This window comes from Eurosta solidaginis, chromosome 4 (assembly GCF_040869045.1).
Source record: "Eurosta solidaginis isolate ZX-2024a chromosome 4, ASM4086904v1, whole genome shotgun sequence".
NCBI classification, from domain to species: Eukaryota; Metazoa; Arthropoda; class Insecta; order Diptera; family Tephritidae; genus Eurosta; species Eurosta solidaginis.
The window spans coordinates 265,136,000-265,159,277 of NC_090322.1; positions in this window are offsets into that span (position 1 = coordinate 265,136,000).

The following is a 23,278-nucleotide window of genomic DNA, read 5'->3' on the forward strand; positions in this document are numbered from 1 at the left end:
AGCATATATCATGCACTTCCCGTACCGCTACCTTCCTTATCTCGCCATTTCCTACAAATGAAAAAAAATTATATTGAACTAATAATCCCATGAAAATAAACTATCTCAGTTACGCCATAAAATCATAAAATTACATATACCCGTGCACTTGTTAAAACATCACTCACTAAATATGCAATAAACCAGATAAATAAATACATGGTTCGCCGGTTTAAATTTATGGACTTTTTGCAATAGCACACTAAGCGATATTAACGCATTATCACCAGATAACATACCACATACGCACATATATATGTGCTATGTTCTGTTATGCAAACAACAAACTCATGAAGAGCAAAAGAGGAAATCCAAAAATTACAACTGGAAACTGGAGAGCACAAGAGCAATCGATTTGTAATTATGTAAATGTAAATTTGTGATAATTTCATTGGATAAAATTAATTTTACTAAATTTATTATAAAACAAGGCTTGGGACATATTGCATCCAAATAGAAACAAACTATATTAAAGTGTTCTCATATACATACATATTTGTATTACGTAGTTGTGTTCTTACCCTACACAAAAATTTGCTTTTACCAGCTAAGGGGGTTCATATTATACTATTTTTTGTTGAATAACGTCTAACTACACATAGTTCCAAACCATGTAGTGCTCGACGAAATACTCCCTTTCTCTGATGAACTTAACTACGAGTGAAAGACCCACCTACTTTACATCTGCCATACAATCGAAAAACGTGAACCCACAAATCTTAGTTGCCTTGTTTGCAGTACTGGACACTGGCAAACAAAATGATGAATCAACTCTTCTTCCTCTCCTCACAGCTTCTGCAGAGGGAACTTGTTGGTATATGCCACCGTTGCAGCATTGGTACAGTGGGGCAACGACCAGTGGTGACACTCGTAAGTAGTCCATTGTAACTATAAAAGGACCGCCGAAAGTGTATTACCATAATTTTATAATTTTCGATTTCACAAAGAAATAAGCCAGCAGTGGACATGCAAAGATGTCCGCCTCTTTTATATTCATTTTAGAACTTTTCCTGGCCATCTCATTTGCAACTTCATTCCTTTCAATATCGCTGGGTTCTGGTAGATTGAAAAAGGAGGCAGCGAGGATAGACACCTCCGTACGACAACCGACTTTATCATGTTGGGTTGTATTGCATTTAAGACGGCTTCAGCTTATTTGCCACTTATCATATAATAATCATCGTGCGCTCGCTATGGTGGGGTGGTAACGTGCTTCGCCTACCACACCAAAGATCCTAGGTTCAAGACTCTGGCAAAACTTTTTAAATTATGAATAAGCTTTTTTAAGCAGGGTCGCCCATCAGCAGTGATTTGGCAAACACTCCGAGAGTTTATCTAACATTAAAAGCTGCTCAGTGAAAACTCATCTTCCTTGTAGATGCGATTCGAAGTCGGCGTAAAAGATGTAGGTCCCCTCCCGCCGATTTGTAGGAAATATTAAAACCAGCATGACACAAATTGGAAGAGAAATTTGACCTAAACCCCTTCGGAGGTATATCACGCCTTGCACAAATTTCTTTTATCACGTTAGCCGTACAGCCATTCCCTACATGAACACTTGTAGAGGTATCAAGTGAAAATAGCGTTTAACTCTATCTCAGTTCACTGATAACTGCACCTTCGAAACCCTATAACGAATGTTTTTTTCCAAATTCAACCAGACAAGAAGTCCATACGTTAGTTTGGAACGAATTGTTGTATTGTACATGTAATGTAAAACATGCAGTGACAGCACCAAGTTCCTGCCCAAAGTCATTTGGTTCATAAACCAGGATTAGGATACACACCCTATCCAGGATGATAGAATTAAAAAAAGAGTAACAATTTTTAATTCAAATATTCAATAATAAATCAATGGAATCTCTAATTATTTCGATTATTTCTGGGTATATTACTTGGTAGTCCTTTATTAACCGTCTCTGTTCTATGAAAGAAACGAAAGGGTACAATATAAAACACAACCGCTCATAAGAGTACTTTTATTTCTACATGAAGATATTAAAGTTTGTTAAACGAATTCCAATATGAATGCTTTTTTGGAAGCGGCTATATAAAAGCATAAATTTTCAATTACACATTATCTGGTACTTCTATATTTGTATGTAAAATATCAGTGGGTGCATCCGTAGTTGGAATTGTTATGCATGAAAAAAAATTTCATATTGTATTTCTACATACATATGTGTGTGTGTCGCTTTCGTACTTATATAAATTTATATTACGGTATTTACTGTCAACAAGCAAACAAATAACTAGCCGACATAACTTTGTGCCAATGGGAGTAAGAGGAATGTGTGATGAAGTTGTGTTAAATACGAATTAGTACTGCAATTAAAGCAAAATGGCAAACCGAAATGTATAAAAGCATATATATATATATAAATGCATGCTTATACATATATGTATCTAGTAGTGGTGGGATTATTTTCGAATTATATTCGAATAAACGTTATTCGAATAAACGAATAAATTTATTCGTTTCAAATAATCCGAATAATATTTATTCGGATTTTTTATTCGTTTATTCGTATAGTACTATACGGCAGGGATGCACCTTAACGTTAAGCTAATCGTTTATCAAAAAATTTCCACCGTTTCCGTTGAAACACTTCGAAATATTATCGATAAAGAAATTATCAAGATAAATTGTATCTCGTTTTTAACCGAAACGAAAAGCTTTCGTTAACGTTAAAAACGTTAACAAAAACGTGATACTTTATGTTTGAATTGTGCTGGCAATGCTATAGCCATGGTGAAGCCGTAAGGTGGTAACAACGAGCGCACATACATACACAAACTCCATATAATTTGTTTGTGTAATTCGTTGGTGGTAATGTCAAAAACACTCTGAGAAATGTTCGTACTGTCAAAATTCATGAGAAAAGTTGCAATCAGCTTGGCTATTGCTTTCACCTTTAATGACTCCGCCATCAATCAGCTTTGCCAGCATAGTTTGAAATTAATAATGAACATAAACGATTTGATTCCGTTTTGATATGGCAGAAAACGAAACGAAATCATTTCGTTAATTTGACGTTTTTAACGTTAATAAACGAAACGAAATGACTTTGTTTCGTTTATTAACGTTAATTATCGTAACGAAATGATATCGGTTCGTTCGTTAAGCATGCCTGCTATACGGATAGTGCGCACTATCCGGATACTTCGAATAGTAAAATAAAAGACATTGCGTTTATGTTACGCTCATCGCTTTTGCAGATGAGCATGTACATATATTTATGCGTACATATATTTATGTGTGTATAGATGCATATATGCATATATTTTTGTTTGTTTGGGGTTGCTTTGTTAATATTCATTTATTTAGTTACATATATTTACGTAACCAAAGTTGTGCTTGAGGCTTAAGCTAGAAATAGTTATCGGGGTCGTTTACAACTGTACTGATCATAGAACTTTGTTTATTAGTAAACAGGTGTGGAAATGGTAATATGGTAGGGATTTTTGTTTACCATATACATACATATATACATATGTATGTATCTAAGTTGTATGGAAAATTTTTGTTTTGATATCTTTTGGTTTGTATAAACATCTAATTGGTCACCATTAAAGAAATAAGTTTACATGTCATTGTCAACATTTTTTGCGAAGTCTGATGGATCAAAAGTTATTTAAGGTCAATATTAACTTAATGAAAACTTTGGAAAAAAATTTCCTAAAATAAAGTTTGAAGCAATCCATTTTAAACGTAACAAACTTCTAGTGGAATTAGTGACTAGTTTCAAAAAAGGCTGTCTGTCTGTTTTTGCCGCTCCTTAAAAGTTTGATTGTCCTTGAACGCGTTAAACGCTGTAATATAAATACCCAAATGTGCATATAAGCATATTCTAATATATGTACATGTTGTATTCTTCCAGATTCCTTTGAATCTAATTTAAATAACTTTAGATCCATCAGACTTCGCAAAAAATGTTGACAATGACATGTAAACTTATTTCTTTAATGGTGACCAATTAGATGTTTATACAAACCAAAAGATATCAAAACAAAAATTTTCCATACAACTTAGATACATACATATGTATATATGTATGTATATGGTAAACAAAAATCCCTACCATATTACCATTTCCACACATGTTTACTAATAAACAAAGTTCTATGATCAGTACAGTTGTAAACGACCCCGATAACTATTTCTAGCTTAAGCCTCAAGCACAACTTTGGTTACGTAAATATATGTAACTAAATAAATGAATATTAACAAAGCAACCCCAAACAAACAAAAATATATGCATATATGCATCTATACACACATAAATATATGTACGTATAAATATATGTACATGCTCATCTGCAAAAGCGATGAGCGTAACATAAACGCAATGTCTTTTATTTTACTATTCGAAGTATCCGGATAGTGCGCACTATCCGGATAGTACTATCCGAATAAACGAATAAAAAATTCGAATAAATATTATTCGGATTACGAATACCTGGCGAATAAAAGAGTTTATTATTCGAATGATTTTTATTCGGATTGTCCCACCCCTAGTATCTAGATATGCATGTGAAAGCACATGAGTAGGGCAATATCAACATACAAATACATACAAATCCATAGAAATTTAAGTGCTGATTAAAATTGCACTGGATTTTGTTTTGGCAAACAAATTTTCAACGTAAACAGTTAATGAAAAAGGAATGCACATATTTTCCAGCTATGCGTTGTGATTTGGTTTTGTAAACCTTTTATTTTTTTTAATGCATTTTTTTATTTATGTGTTAACTTTAACTCAGTTTTTTTATGCATTTGTTTATTTAGTTATTTAAAAATGTTTGCTTTTTATCCAATTACTTTAATTTTAAATTGATTAACTCATTTGATTTTTATTCATCTATTTATATTTTAATTTTTTTCTTTACCACAGACCGATAAAGCAATGAAATTTTGTATGCAGGTCGACTTTATGAAATAGAGATTTGGTAAAATTTTGGAAAATGTGCGAGGCACTGCTAACATTAAATAGAAGAAGATGTCATGTTGAAATTTAGCAAGTAGAGTTTTCTTATAATTATATATCTTAGACGAAAGTTTGTCAAAATTAGTACACGACAACACATACTTAAAAGATATTTTAGATCTAATGGTATCATATAATGCAAGGCCTTTAAGGTATTTAATAAATTATTTTGATATTTCATCTCGAAAGTAATATATTAGGGCAAGGCGCGATTCGTAGACATTTTTGAATATGTGCGTGGCTCCACCCCATTTTAAGGTCAACTTTCAACAAGACTAATAATGCCATAAATCGCACAAAGGTCTGCCAATTCAAACGAAATTTTGTATGATGATTATTTTTATGACAAAAGCTGTTCCCAATTTTCATACTTAGCCGGATGCTTCTCCATCAGTTTGCCCGTTAACATGATGAAAAAAATTGAAACATCTTCACCAAATTTAGTACACGGGCTTATCTGAACTCAAAATATATTTTCATTGAAAATTGTCTAAATCATATATACAACATGCTTACTTCTCCGATATTGATATTTTAATACAACTTTGCGATAAGATAAACATTACAACGCAGAATATGAATAAAGTAAACTTTCGAAAATGGAAGTGGCACCACTCACCTTTTATAGAAAAAAATATTAAAGTTTTGTAAGCCGAAAATCAGAAGCCGTTGGTATCATTTTGGAATTTGGAAAAGTATGGTTCTTGATATTAAACCTAGCTCTAAGCAATACCGTTGTGTTGAGTACGTTGGGAAAAGTAATTAATAAAAAAATTTAAAAGTGTGTAGCCCTTCTTCTTTGTCAATCTTTTAATGCCATAAATTGACTAAAAATCAACCAATACTAACAGAATTTTGTAACAGTATTTAGGCAATTAACGAAGTCTCCCGTTCAAATTATGTGCTTTGATTTTACACTTCATACATATGCTTTTTTATTGTTTCTCCTATAAAGTTGCTTTAAAAAAATTAAATTCAACAGCTTACATATAACAGGTTATGCATAACAGGTGTGTTATTGCCAAACACATGATTTATTTATTTTATTTTTATACTCAGTTGAGCAGAGCTCACAGAGTATATTAAGTTTGATTGGATAACGGTTGGTTGTACATATATAAATGAATCGAGATAGATATAGACTTCCATATATCAAAATAATCAGGATCGAAAAAAAATTTAATTGAGCCATGTCCGTCCGTCCGTCCGTCCGTCCGTCCGTCCGTTAACACGATAACTTGAGTAAATTTTGAGGTATCTTGATGAAATTTGGTATGCAGGTTCCTGAGCACCCATCTCAGATCGATATTTAAAATTAACGATATTGGACTATAACCACGCCCACTTTTTCGATATCGAAAATTTCGAAAAACCGAAAAATTGCGATAATTCATTACAAAAGAGAGATAAAGCGATGAAACTTGGTACATGAGTTGAACTTATGACGCAGAATAGAAAATTAGTAAAATTTTGGACAATGGGCGTGGCATCGCCCACTTTTAAAAGAAGGTAATTTAAAATTTTTCCAAGCTGTAATTTGGCAGTTGTTGAAGATATCATGATGACATTTGGCAGGAACGTTACTCCTATTACTATATGTACGCTTAATAAAAATTAGCATAATCGGAGAAGGACCACACCACTTTAAAAAAAAAAATTTTTTAAGTAAAATTTTAACAAAAAATTTAATATCTTTACAGTATATAAGTAAATTATGTCAACATTCAACTCCAGTAATGATATAGTGCAACAAAATACAAAAATAAAAGAAAATTTCAAAATGGGCGTGGCTCCGCCCTTTTTCATTTAATTTGTCTAGGATACTTTTAACGCCATAAGTCGAACAAAAATTAACCAATCCTTTTGAAATTTGGTAGGGCATAGATTTTATGACGTTAACTCTTTTCTGTGAAAATGGGCGAAATCGGTTGATGCCACGCCCAGTTTTTATACACAGTCGTCCGTCTGTCCTTCCGCATGGCCGTTAACACGATAACTTGAGCAAAAATCGATATATCTTTACTAAACTCAGTTCTCGTACTTATCTGAACTCACTCTGTATTGGTGTAAAAAATGGCCGAAATCCCACCATGACCACGCCCACTTTTTCGATATCGAAAATTACGAAAAATGAAAAAAAATGCCATAATTCTATACCAAATACGAAAAAAGGGATGAAACATGGTAAGGTAATTGGATTGTTTTATTGAAGCGAAATATAACTTTAGAAAAACTTTATAAAATGGTTGTGACACCCACCATATTAAGTAGAAGAAAATGAAAAAGTTCTGCAGGGCGAAATAAAAAACCCTTAAAATCTTGGCAGGTATTACATATATAAATAAATTAGCGGTATCCAACAGATGATGTTCTGGGTCACCCAGGTCCACATTTTGGTCGATATCTGGAAAACGCCTTCACATATACAACTACCACCACTCCCTTTTAAAACTCTCATTAATACCTTTAATTTGATACCCATATCGTACAAACTCATTCTAGAGTCACCCCTGGTCCACCTTTATGGCGATATCTCGAAAAGGCGTCCACCTATAGAACTAAGGCCTACTCCCTTTTAAAATACTCATTAACTCCTTTCGTTTGATACCCATATTGTACAAACAAATTCTAGAGTCACCCCTGGTCCACCTTTATGGCGATATTTCGAAAATGCGACCACCTATACAACAACCACCACTCGCTTTTAAAATACTCATTAACTCCTTTCGTTTGATACCCATATTGCACAAACGAATTCTAGAGTCACCCCTGGCCCACCTTTATGGCGATATCTCGAAACGGCGTCCACCTATGGAACTAAGGATTACTCCCTTTTAAAATACTCATTAACACCTTTCATTTGATACCCATATCGTACTAACAAAGTCTAGAGTCACCCCTGGTCACACCTTTATTGCGATACCTCGAAAAGACGTCCACCTATAGAACTAAGGCCCACTCCCTTTTAAAATACTCATTAACTCCTTTCGTTTGATACCCATATTGCACAAACGAATTCTGCAGTCACCCCTGGCCCACCTTTATGGCGATATCTCGAAACGGCGAACACCTATAGAACGAAGGCTCACTCCCTTTTAAAAATACTCATTAACACCTTTCATTTTATACCCATATCGTACAAACAATGCGACCACCTTTACAACAACCACCACTCCCTTTTAAAACCCTCATTAATACCTTTAATTTGATACCCCTATCGTACAAACACATTCTAGAGTCAACCATGGTCCACCTTTATGGCGATATTTCGAAACGGCATCCACCTATAGAACTAAGGCCCACTCCCTTTTAAAAAACTCATTAACACCATTCGTTTGATGCCCATATTGTACAAACAAATTCTAGGGTCACCCCTGTTCCACCTTTGTGGCGATATCTTGAAACGGTGTCCACCTATGTAACTAAGGATTACTCCCTTTTAAAATACTCATTAACACCTTTAATTTGATACCCATATCGTACAAACGCATTCTAGAGTCAACCCTGATCCACCTTTATGGCTATATCCCTAAATGGTGTCCACCTATAGAACTATGGCCCACTCCCTCATAAAATACTCTTTAATGCCTTTCGTTTGATACACATGTCATACAAACACATTCCAGGGTTTCCCTCGGTTCATTTTCCTACATGGTTATTTTCCCTTATGTTGTCACCATAGCTCTCAACTGAGTATGTAATGTTCGGTTACACCCGAACTTAACCTTCCTTACTTGTTTATTATTATACTCAGTTGAGCAGAGCTCACAGAGTGTATTAACTTTGATTGGAAAACGGTTGGTTGTACAGGTATAAAGGAATCGAAATAGATATAGACCTCCATATATCAAAATCATCAGTATCGAAAAAAAATATGATTGAGCCATGTCCGTCCGTCCGTCCGTCCATCCGTCTGTCCGTTAACACGATAACTTGAGTAAATTTTGAGGTATCTTGATGAAATTTGGTACGTAGGTTCCTGGGCACTCATCTGAGATCGCTATTTAAAATGAAAGATATGGGACTATAACCACGCCCACTTTTTCGATATCGAAAATTTCGAAAAATCGAAAAAGTGCGATAATTCATTACCAAATTCGGTTTAAGCGATGAAACTTGGTAGGTGAGTTGACCATATGACGCAGAATAGAAAACTAGTAAAATTTTGGACAATGGGCGTGGCATCGCCCACTTTTAAAAGAATGTAATTTAGAAGTTTTGCAAGCTGTAATTTGGCAGTCGTTGAAGATATCATGATGAAATTTGGCACAAACGTTACTCTTGTTACTGTATGTACGCTTAATAAAAATTAGCAAAATCGAAGAACGACCACGCCCACTTTTTAAAAAAAAATTTTTATAAGTCAAATTTTAAAAGAAAAGTTAATATCTTTACAGTATATAAGTAAATTATGTCAACATTCAACTCCAGTAATGATATGGTGCAACAAAATATAAAAATAAAAGAAAATTTCAAAATGGGCGTGGCTCCGCCCTTTTTCATTTCATTTGTTTAGGATACTTTTAATGCCACAAGTCGAACAACAATTTACCAATCCTTGTGAAATTTAGTAGTGGCTTAGATTCTAGGACGAGAACTGTTTTCTGTGAAAAAGGGCGAAATCGGTTGAAGCCACGCCCAGTTTTTATACACAGTCGACCGTCTGTCCTTCCGCTCGGCCGTCAGCACGATAACTTGAGCAAAAATCGATATATCTTTACTAAACTCAGTTCACGTACTTATCTGAACTCACTTTGTATTGGTGTAAAAAATGGCCGAAATCCCACCATGACCACGCCCACTTTTTCGATATCGAAAATTACGAAAAATGAAAAAAATGCCATAGTTATATACCAAATACGAAAAAAGGGATGGAACATGGTAGTTGTATTGGTCTATTGACGCAAAATATAACTTTAGAAAAAAACTTGGTAAAATGGGTGTGACACCTACCATATTAAGTAGAAGAAAATTAAAAAGTTTTGCAGGGCGAAATCAAAAGCCCTTGCTATCTTGGAAGGAATACTGTTCGTGGTATTACATATATAAATAAATTAGCGGTACCCGACAGATGATGTTCTTTCACATATACAACTACCACCACTTTCCTTTTAAAGCCCTCATTAATACCTTTAACTTAATACCCATATCGTACAAAAAGATTCTAGAGTCACCCCTGGCCCACCTTTATGGCGATATCTCGAAAAGGCGTCCACCTATAGAACTAAGGCCCACTCCCTTTTAAAATACTCATTAACACCTTTCATTTGATACCCATATCGTACAAACATATTCTAGAGTCACCCCTGGTCCACCTTTATGGCAATATCTCGAAAAGGCGTCCACCTATAGAACTAAGGCCCACTTCCTTTTAAAATACGCATTAACACCTTTCATTTGATATCCATATCGCACAAACAAATTCTAGAGTCACCCCTGGCCCACCTTTATGGCGATATCTCGAAAAGGCGTCCACCTATAGAACTAAGGCCCACTCCCTTTTAAAGTACTCATTAACACCTTTCATTTGATACCCATATCGTACAAAAAAATTCTAGAGTCACCTCTGGCCCACCTTTATGGCGATATCTCGAAAAGGGGTCCATCTATGGAACTAAGGCCCACTCCCTTTTAAAATACTCATTACCACCTTTCATTTGATACCCATATCGTAGAAACAAATTCTAGAGTCACCCCTGGTCCACCTTTATGGCCATATCTCGAAAAGGCGTCCACCTATAGAACTAAGGCCCACTCCCTTTTAAAATACTCATTAACACCTTTCATTTGATACCCATATCGTACAAACACATTCTAGAGTCAGCCCTGCTCCACGTTTATGGCGATATCTCGAAAACGCGTCCACATATAGAACCAAGGCCCACCCCCTTTTAAAATACTCATTAACACCTTTCATTTGATACCCATATCGTACAAACAAATTCTAGAGTCACCCCTGGTCCGCCTTTATGGCGATATCTCGAAAAGGCGTCCACCTATAGAACTAAGGCCCACTCCCTTTTAAAATACTCATTAACACCTTTCATTTGATACCCATATCGTACAAACAAATTCTAGAGTCACCCCTGGTCCACCTTTATGGCGATATCTCGAAAAGGCGTCCACATATAGAACTAAGGCCCACGCCCTTTTAAAATACTCATTAGCACCTTTCATTTAATACCCATATTGTACAAACGCATTCTAGAATACCCCTGATCCACGTTTATGGCGATATCCCGAAATGGCGTCCACCCATAGAAATAAGGGCCAATCCCCTTTAAAATACTTATTAGCACCTTTCGTTTGATACCCATATTGTACAAACGCATTCTAGAGTCAACTCTGGTACACCTTTATGGCGATATCTCGAAAAGGCGTCCACAAATAGAACTAAGCCCCACGCCCTTTTAAAATACTCATTAATACCTTTCATTTGATACCCATATCGTACAAACCCATTCTAGAGGTACCTCTGGTCCACCTTTATGGCGATATCCCTAAATGGCGTCCATCCATAGAACTATGGCCCAGTCCCTCTTAAAATACTCTTTAATACCTTCCATTTGATACACATGTCATACAAACACGCTCCAGGGTTACCCTAGGTTCTTTTTACTACATAGTGATTTTCCCTTATTTTGTCTCCACAGCTCTCAACTGAGTATGTAATGTTCTGTTACACCCGAACTTAGCCTTCCTTACTTGTTATTATTTTTTTTTTTCAAATAGAAATTCAATAGAAAGATTTGCGGTAGCATAAATTTAGATAATGTTATACTTTAACTGTCTTTGTTTGTACGCTGCTTAGTTCAGCTTATCTTTTTCTTTTGTTTTCGTTCTTGTTGAAATATTGTATGCTGCTTAGGTCATTTCTTCTTTCATTTTTCTTCTTCATTCTTGTTTTCGTTTTTAATTTTTTTGTTCCAGTTATTGCAGTTTTTATTTACGTGCTCGCTTAAGTCCAGTTAATCTAATCTGGTTCTACGCGTTACTCTGCTCATGAGGCTTTTAATTTTGTTCCTTCAATGTTATACTAAAAACACATTTATTTACTCTTTACCCTAGCATGTTAAAATCTTTTCAGTTTCTCCATAAAGATAATACAGAACAATTTAATCAAAAATAAAAACTTTTACTTCATTTACTTATTTATTAAATTTTTTATAACCGAGATTGAGGCCTACCATGTAATCACCATTACTTGTTTCCACCTACTACAAATACCTATTCCTTTTTTCGTTCTACTTTCTCTTCCGGCCATATCCTGAGCCTTGTCTTCCCGTCCGTTTTTCTTGAGCTTCCTATACCATTGTTCATCTTTAATTTTCTCACTTATTTTAAAAGTTCTCTTTGAATTTATTCTTTTTACCTTTTTTTTACACATCTTTTTTCTCTACGAATCACCCATCAACAAATTTTCTCGTTCTTATATTCTCGAGTTCTTCTTACTTCTTCTTTCTTTTGCGACCCCTTTTTACTTTCTGTTGAGGTTTCGACCAAACAAAAGGCGTTTTTCTAACTTTCTTTGACTGTAGTTAAACCCAATACCAAACAACATTTTTCTTGCTCTCCTTGTCTCACTTTATAAACTCTTCTCCCTATTTTAATGCTTTTGCCTAATGCTATCTACACATTTCTCTAACAATCTCTTTTTCAAAGTTTATATTTTCACAATATCGGACCTTGTTTGCTATTGTAATACGCTTATATAAGCTTCAGTTTTTTGTTTGTGTATGTATATGAACTCCTTTATATAAAAAATGTGACGTATACGCACTGGTGTCCGTATTTTAAGGTGGTACGGATATATTTGCGTGATTTCATGGGTTTTTAACAAACAACGTTCTTATTTTCCTCTGAGTCACTTTATTTGACAATTTTCCCCCTCCCCTTTCTATGCACACGCCAGACTAGCTTTTGGCAAACCTTCATTTGATGATAAATTTTCAAAATTATAGAGAATACAGCGGAAGATGTAACAGAGTTCAATGATATATGATATGACTATTTGAAGTTCTTACACTCACTACTGTTTTCACTAAATTTAAATACGGTTGGACTTCTGCGTCGATACAAATAACAATTTAAATCTTCTGACATTAGGAGGGGATGACGTTTTTTTTATACCATTGCATACGGTATACACAAGGTCACAGTTTTTTTTATTTAAAGTCCTAATAGGGTCAAAGGTAGATATACCATTTAACAGTAAGTACCAGTATTTTGTATAAACATCCCTGTATGAAATTTTCCAAACAACGTCTTTGCATCTGTTTTTTTATTCGAATAACAGATGAGACTTAGCTGAAACTAGAAAACTGAAAATTATCAAAAAGAATCTTATAACTGCCCAAACCTTATACCCGCATATTACTCTACTAATATTTAAAGTCTCCAAAACTGCAGACGTCTTCTTATGCAGATTGCCTTTATGAAGTAGTGATATATATTCAAGAAGCATATTATTCCTTTGCCAAAAAATTATACGACCCCAACTATTTTCCATTTATCTGAGAGTTTTACCATATGTTAAATTTTATATTTATTATTTTCGTGTTTATTGGAAAACGCAATCTGGTCTTTCATGTAGGTTTTTTATAATTTTCTCATGTAATTACGCCTCTTCAAAGCATGTAAGTGCTTAATTTTAAATTAGCATTTGTTATTACGTATTATTATCAAGCCGATAAAATCGAGAGTTAATTTAGAAACTCGACCTTTCGTGAGTGTACAAACTCAGCCAGCTGTGCACGATATATATCGTAATAGCTTAACACATTGCCTCGTATATGTGAGCGCACACACAATGAAAAACACACGACATGTAATTCTCTATATATATTAGGTCGCTAGCTAGGACCAGGTTAATTTATGTAGGTTTAAAAAGGTATAAAATAAATATTAAAATGACTGCGTTATGCTTTTGCGATAACGGTAAAATTTGCAAAACAACTTTTATTATTATTATTATACAGTTTAAATAGGCTAGAAGCGCAACGCCATTACTATCTTTTTTTTTAGTTTTGCTATTCTTATATAAAATCCTATTTGTGTGTATAAATTGACAGGCGCATTACTGATAATTTTCGACAATTTTTATTAATAATTACCTACACATTATTTACTTTTATTTAAAGCGTTTTATTAGTGTATTGAACTATAAATGTTTATGTTCGTTGTAGAACATAAACACGAATGACAGTTACTTGGCTGAGGTAATTGAATTTACTTGTAATTAGGCGAAATAGTATCATACTAAGGGTGGGACCAAGCCGATATGGGTACTAGAGGAGTTAGCTCCAAATTGCAATAGAAAGGATGTTTCTTATCATGGGAAGACACATTGCTTGCAGGGCACACATTGTACATCTCGGAGTTGATTCTGGATAGGTAAGGGGGCTTAAGCATTGCAGTATCCAAATTAAAATTTGCCAGAATGTCGCGTAATTCCCTTGGAAGTCTGCTTTTCTCTACTGCGAGTTTCGGGCATTGGACAGTGAGGAGGAGGCTAGTTGGTCTTTTATGGGCATACGATTTTGACGCTTTTTCGTGGATGAGGCTGAGATTTTATGTACGCATTCTTAGCTCAAACTAATTAATGGTTGTACGCCGGATATATTGATTACGCTGGCAGAGATGACTCTTTATGTCCCTGGGAGGCAGGGGTCTCTGCAATCAAATTTTTCTAGAATGCCCTTGTTTCTGAGTATTTAACTGATACTGTTTGCTCGCATTTTGTTTCTTTCCTTTTTGTATAATATTCCCGCTCCACTGCATAGATGTTGCTCTGGCTACATGACAAAATATCTCGTGCTAGTTGGAGCTGCGGTGTTTCAACAGGTCGGCAGGTTCAACCAGTGATTTTCTTATTAGCTCGGCGACCAAACCGTAGACACGTAGTACAAGCAGCTTTCCAATTGTTTAACACATAGCTGGTGTTGTTGTTTTTTTGGCCCTTAGAGGCAGCCGATATTTTATTACAGCTCTGTACTTAGGGTTCCATTGCGGCTACATGTTTGCCAAAATGCCGATCATTATCGATCGCTACTTCCAGTATTTTTTGGTTGTAGCTTGTAATGGTTAACAATATTAACATTAGTTTAAGCGGGGTCGACCCTTGGCAGTAATTTTCCAAACATTCCGAGTGTATTTCTGCAATGAAACGCTTCTTAGGGAAAACTCATCTGCTTTGCATATGGTGTTCGGAGTCGGCGTAAACGATTTAGTTCCCTTTCCGCTAATTTTTGGGCAAAATCAAGTGGAGCACGATATAAATTGAACCAAAATCTACACCTTAGCTTGGGCTTTGAATTTTTTTATTTATTTATCTTCGCCACCTACGCTCTTCCATTCCTATCCCTGTGCATCCTCCATTTCCTTTCCTTTTATCAAAAGGAAAACTATTCTAAATAGCATTAACTTATTCGAAATAAAAATTTACCAACAAAATAATAAACTAGCTAAAAAAAATAATTAAATTGACTACTGTATGTGCTATACATCTCCCACTGTGCTTTCAAATGGTATATGTAGCTTTTAAAAATTGGTCAGGTTTAAAGAGTAGTAGACCTTAAAAAAAGTATCGACTCATCTTTGGGTTTATCCTTTTTTTTTTTTTTTTGTTGGCCTGTATCATCTTATTTCTCGCTTCTGCAGTCTCAACCTTCCTTTATATCTTTTTTTTTCATCTCTATCTGTTCCATCCATCTATCTCTATCCCATTTGTCACACTTGCCTCTTGCTATGCTAAGACTTCTCTCTTGTTCTTCTTAGCACTACCCCTCTCTCTTTTCTAAATATCTGCCTCTTCCTCCTTTCATCATCAATCTTTGATTCATTGGAATTGATATCAATCTATAATGTTTGCTTCCCTGTGAATTTCTAAAGAACACATACTTATTGATACCATTCGTATTTTAAATATTTAATGTATTTAGGTCAACCTGCCTTTGCGTTCGCATTACGTAAACTGCATAACTAATAACGGTTTATAAAATTTACGAATCTATCTTTTCTAAGGCTTTCTTTACTAACACTTTGCAGCAAAAGTAAAACTTTTTATGCAACATAGTCCCCATGGTACTTTCATTAAACGGACTTCATGCAGACAGTTTTCGCCAAATATGCATATAGGGCTGGATCTCTGTTACTTAATGTTTTATTCTCTTCAAAAAAACAAAGTAAATGATAAAAGCAACCAAGCTAGTAATTGAGATCTTTACGATAATACTAAAAATAACACACTTTAATTTTACCGTAAAAAAGTTAGCTATTAAACTATCTGTCAAGTCAATGCAACCTTGCCATAGAAGTAACCACTGCTCAGTACATATTGATTGTTAAGTCATGCAAGGGTATGTTTTATTGTGTCACACAAGTACAAGAGACAAACACACATCAACATATAAACACAAAACAATTAAGCAACCAAATCAACAAACACACAAAAAAGGTCTAACGACTAAATTACTGATTTCTACCTTCCTCAGCTAACCATACAAGTTGATCAGTGAAAAAACTACCCTGTGTCTGAAGGAACACATAACACACATATATATACATTCACAAGCATGCAATATGACAATACCTTCGATATACATTTTACCATCATGTTGCAACAAAACGCAATAACTTCTGAATCATCCTGGAAAAATGTGACAAAGTGGTATGGAATATTACATATATTTTAACGACGAATTTCTAGTAGAAGAAAATTATTGAACTTTTTAGGGTTCTGCACACATGATCGAAGGACACCTTGTGATCAATTTAACCTTCAAAAGCAATTTAGAAATAAACTTGATGAGCTGAACGCGCGATGCCACCTTTCTGAAAAATATCATAGTTATTTTGTTGCAAAATTGCTATTGTATAGGGTAAATCAATAAATTTGACTTCACATACATGGCAGAGTACAAAGTTATGTACGTGTATATACAATGATGCATTTGTACCGAATAGTAATATAAAATTATAGTTTGAAATATTTTAGCCTCAAGCTAGTTTATAATTAGTGGCAAATACGAGTTGACATGTAAACCAAAAGCAGCAAAGTAAAATGAAATAATTTGAATATTACTTATCCTTTTATAATTTAATATTCAGTAATTTACATACGTTCAATCAAGCAAGTATACCATCGGTGCTACACAAATAGCAAAGTATTAAAAAAGAGCACCTTTGAATATTTGACCTATTTTGGATTCAATGGTGAACGATGGCATGTCAAAGAACATACAAAAATGTTGTAAATCTATTCGTATATGTTTGTATATTCGGATGTAGGATAAAATTGGACAAATATACAGAAGCGAACAAGAAGATAACGTGGAATTTTTATCACATTGCGTCAATTCCGAGAAAATTTATTTTATTTTTTCGATGATTAGTCCAAAAAATTGTTTATATATTTTGTAAATGAAGTTACACAAATTAGTCTCAAAAAAATTTTCGAAAAAACTCAAGACTTCGAGACAATTTAACGAAAATTTTGAACTTTTTATTTAAAGTGTTCTAATTTTTTAGAGTATATCATATTGATTTGTGAAATTTTTTTTCGGAAGGGTTGTTTTATATATATACCTCCATTCTATATATAAAATTTAAATGCCTAACGAATAGAGGAAAGAAAAATTTTTTTAGACAACTACAAAGCGCGTTGTATAGATTCATTTAAGGGATTGCTAAACTCCTTCATCGGCAACGTCCAATGTTCACACCGTTTTCGAAACGAATGTCGGCAGTGCTGTGAAAATTAATTGACAAGAAAGGGGATAGAGGTAGAAATAATGAAGACAAACAAACAACCGCTGTGATAGATGAATGGTTATAGCAGCAGCACCTAATTGTTGCCAATAAAGGAATCTAGCAGTTTCGGAAATGGATCTATACAACGGGCTTTGGCAGCTGTCTAAAACAAAACAAAAAAATTCTTTCTTCTATTCTAATTTAAAAAAAATTTTAGTTAAGAAAAAAATGTATCATAGCTATACAAATTATACACAAATTATTGTTGGGCCTTGAGTTGGATTCGAAGCCGCGATCTTACAAATCAATCGACCGATGAAACAACAAAAATTGCTGAATAGTTTAGTTCGACAGGTTCAAGCATTACCCTAACTACCTGCCGTGGAATTGTTTATGGTTGCAGTGAAATAAATAAACGACATATTCCTCTTCATCCCCCTTTCTTATACCCATATCTTTCTTTCATCGATGAGTTGACGAGCAAGCGAACTTAAACATTCTTGTGAGATAACTTCAGTGAACAGAATATAATGCGATTATGTATGCGTTTTATAATGCCTTAATACATAAACTCTATCGCTGGATACATAAACTTTATCGCCGGATTTTTATATTAATACGTCAAGTTACTGAAACGGCTGCAAGGTGAGCTTCCTTCTTTATTTCGATTTTTCATTTTGGGTTTTTGAAAAATTTTTTATTATGGGGATTTTGTGTTCGGGAATTTCGGGGAACTCCCGTGGTACGGCACCTACCTTACAAACCAAATCTTTAATATTTACCATTATTTTCGTCACAGTTAATTGAACCTCGAAACCTCGAAATCGATTTGTTGGAAGTTCATACTTAAATACTATATTCCTTCGCTTTTTCATATAACTATCTTTTTTCCGCGAAATGGGTCATATACCGATCCATAAAAAAGTATATCTTTCATGGCACGATTAAATTGAAGTATATTGCTCTGGTAGCCTTTTGACTGGGTTATTAACTGCGATGCCTTTTCTCCGGGAAATGAACCCGAGCAAGTTCCGTTCGATAAAATATTATTTTTAAGATGCGGTGTGCCTTTTACCATAATTAATGTATCAGGGATCATCCTATATAAAAAATTCGCATTTGTGTTAAGTGCGGGATAGAGGGAGATTATGTTAGAATTTTGAGAGACTTATAACATGTACGTTGTTAAACTAAAATTGATTGAGCTGTATATATGCATATTGGTTTATTATAAAAGTTACAGGAAACTCTGAAATTTCATGAATTTTCGAATTTTGTTTGTAAAAGTTTTTGAGATTGACTTATTTTGTTTTGTTGATTTTCCGACAGGGTGAATAAATGATGTATGTATATTGGAACGATTTTCCGTCATCCCTTGTCAAGTTGGGTTTCAAGAAACCGCTTTCGTCGAGATTTTCAAATGAAAAACTGATGAGGGCACAAGGTCGAAACCGGTTTGTCTCGTAGCCAAATTTGAGAAGGGATGACGGAAAATCGTTCCAATATAAATTTTTGTTATACTCAGTTGAGCAGAGCTCACAGAGTATATTAACTTTGTTCGCAAAACGGTAATCCGTAACGGCATAAACTAATCGAGATAGATATAGACTTCTATATATCTAAATGATCTGGGTGAAAAAAGAAATTCATTTAGCCATGTCCGTCCGTCCGTCCGTCCGTCGGTCCGTCTGTCCGTCCGTCCGTAAACACGATAACTTGAGTAAATTTTGAGGTATCTTGATGAAATTTGGTATGTAGGTTCCTGGGGATTCATCTCAGATCGCTATTTAAAATGAACGAAATCGGACTACAACCATGCCCACTTTTTCGATATCGAAAATTTCGAAAAACAGAAAAAGTGCGATAATTCATTACCAAAGACGGATAAAGCGATGAAATTTGGTAGGTGTGTTGACCTTATGACGAAAAATAGAAAATTAGTAAAATTTTGGACAATGGGCGTGGCACTGCCCTCTTTTAAAAGAAGGTAATTTAAAAGTTTTGCAAGCTGTAATTTCGCATTCGTTGAAGATATCATGATGAAATTTGGCAGGCACGTTACTCCTATTACTATATTTGTGCTACATAAAAAATCGCAAAATAGGATAACGAACACGCCCACTTAAAAAAAAAATTTTTTAAGGTAAATTTTAACAAAAAATTTAAAATCTTTACAGTATATAAGTAAATTATGCCAACATTCAACTCCAGTAATGATATGGTGCAACAAAATACAAAAATAAAAGAAAATTTCAAAATGGGTGTGGCTCCGCCCTTTTTCATTTAAGTCGTCTAAAATACTTATGAGGCCACAAGTCGAATAAAAATTTACCAATCCTTGTGAAATTTGGTAGGTGCATAGACTCTATGACGATAACTGTTTTCTGAGAAAATGGGCGAAATCGGTTGAAGCCGCGCCCAGTTTTTTAAAAAAGGTCGACCGTCTGTCCTTCCGCTCGGCCGTTAACCCAATAACTTGAGCAAAAATCGATATATCTTAACTAAACTTAATTCTCGTACTTATCTGAACTCACTTTACCTTGGTATAAAATATGGCCGAATTCCGACTATGAACACGCCCACTTTTGCGATATCGAAAATTACGAAAAATGAAAAAATGCCATAATTCTGTGCCAAATATGGAAAATGAGATGAAACATGGTAATTGGATTGGTTAACTGACGCAAAATATAACTTTAGAAAAAACTTTGTAAACTTTGTATCATATTAAGTAGAAGAAAATGAAAAAGTTCTGCAGGGCGAAATCAAAAGCCCTTGGAATCATGGCAGGAATACTGTTCGTGGTATGACATATATAAATAAATTAGCGGTACCCGACAGGTGATGTTCTGGGCCAACCTAGTCCACATTTTGGTCGATATCTCGAAAACGCCTTCACATATACAACTAAGGGCTACTCCCTTTTAAAACCCTCATTAATACCTTTAATTTGATACCCATATCGTACAAATACATTCTGGAGTCACCCCTGGTCCACCTTTATGGCGATATCCTGAAATTTCGTCCACCTATAGAACTATGGCGCACACTTTAATACCTTCCATTTGAAACCCATGTCATACAAACACATTCCAGTGTTACCCTAGGTTCATTTTGCTAAATGGTGATTTTCCCTTATTCTGTCTCCAAAGCTCTCAGCTGAGTATGTAATGTTCTGTTACACCCGAACTTAGCCTTCCTTACTTGTTGTTATTGGTTGGCTTGGTTTCAATTACTAAACTTATGAAACTTTTTCTTACATGATTTCGAATAAAAAAAGCCAAGAGTTTAACAACGAAATTTGATAAAAATGGCCATTGCTATTTTTGTATTCGCAGTTGTAGTCCATAAACGCATATCACACAAATTTCTATGTAAATAGATTTAATCTATATTTCCGATAAATGCATTGTTTCTCTCACCGCTTTTATTGTGATTTGATTCACATGTTTTCAATTGTACATGCTTTCGTGCATACAAACATACTTACTTTTATATACGTCAATGTCACGCCATCGCAAACACAATAAAACAGTTAATTGTAAATCAGTTTAATTTTTAATGAAATCACATTCAATACGCAAATCGTAAAAGCCACAAATTGTATGTACATGGAAAGCACATTTTCCATACACATAGCCAAACAAAAGTTGAGTTTATGTGAGTGTTGGCCATATTTACATTAGGGTGTTCCTTATTATCCAAGGTGTTCCGATTCTCGATCCCCCTTCAGAAAATTGAAATAGCCTTAATGCTTGTATGTGCAAAATTTTAGGTTGCGCAGGAGCTTGAAGTTGTACAAAGGGCGAACTTTCACATTACTTTGGTTGGTCCTAATTAATATACCTAGACGGACGGAATTCCCTCTCACTTGTTATCAATACACTTTATAGATTTTGCATTTAAAATTACAAAAATTGGAAGAGGTGCCAAGATATCAGTTGCGCGCTATATTTTCAACTTTTTACTATCCGTTTTTCGAGTAGGCAGATTTTTGGCTCATTAAATTTGACTTTTACGACAAGCAAGTTTCGTGACAGGTGCTGGTCATTTTTTTTTATACAATGAATGAAGAAAAACTGTTCATTTAAATTATATCTTATTCTGTAGCTCTGTTATTATTTGACAGATTTCTAAGATAGTAGTCATTTTAAAAAAGCAAGAAGTTAAAAGAAGTAAACGTTTCTAGGAGAAAGGAATATGAATACTTAACATGCTTAAAATTCGTCCGTTTTCAGGATTTCAACTGCTTTGCGTAACCTCTTCATCTTTATAGATTGGCAAAACACTTTGTGTACATTCGTTGTTGCACTATTCGCATTTCTCTAGGTGTTTAAGCCGCCTCCAACAATATTCAGACGGCGGCGAAAATCCTATGCGCAGCCGTGCGCGGCGAGTGGAAAGACGCCAACACGCATTCACTACAATCGTCATCCACAATAATTGCAACACCAATCAAGCATTATTACTCGGCAACCGCGGACGCGCTCCATTCTACATTCGTATTGCATAAATTTTGTACATTTTAAATATCCAAATTAATGTCGGTTTTCAAATTAATATTGTGTTAACGTTTGCATTCTCATTAATAATAAATGAACAGTGAATTTTATAACGTTTTCGAAAAAACTCAAAAATCTATTTATTGTTTATAAGAGTGTAGCGAAGAAAGACCCAAGTTTATTCACTAGGGAGTGAGACCGAAAATCCGAACACATTTTTTTTTTTTTCATACAACGAAAGGCCACCCTAATATACATATATATGCATAAACGTGCTATACATAATAATGGTGCTCTAACAAAAATCATACTGCGCGTGCATACACAATTTATATTTTCCTTTGTTTTTTTGAAATTCAGCTTTTGTATTTTAAAATGTGCTTGATTTTGGTTTGTTATTAACTTCGTTTCATTTACGCCAAATAGAGTACTTTTTAATATTTCAAATATCAATTGTTAAACATATGCAAAGCCACTCGAGCGTACTTACAAAGTACTTAAGAAGCATTAAACATACATACATACATATTTCATATAAAACCATATACATTTTTACACACATATATTTTTAAACAAGAATTTAAGTCAATTTACAATAGATTGAGTATTACGTAAAGCACACTTCCAATATTTTAAAATTGAATTCAAATACCATAATTCGTTTATAACTGACATTCCCATGCTGATTGTTAGCAGGAAATAAAACAAAATCAAAATTTACAAAAGCTATTGTTATTATATATTATATATTGATTTTAAATTGATTCTTTACTTCCGTTCTAATCACATATATCTATATGAAAAGTTGTATTCTCTTCATACGAGTTCTCTTTGTTGTAATGGCATGCAGATTTTATATTTATTAATTTAATTTCGCTAGATAAAGCAGCGCACAGAAAAATATTTTCAATATTTTAAGTAAAAACTTTTATTTATTTTATAACACAAAGCAATCCCGAAAACTTGTTTAAAAACTTGAAAACTCGAAAAAAATTTGTG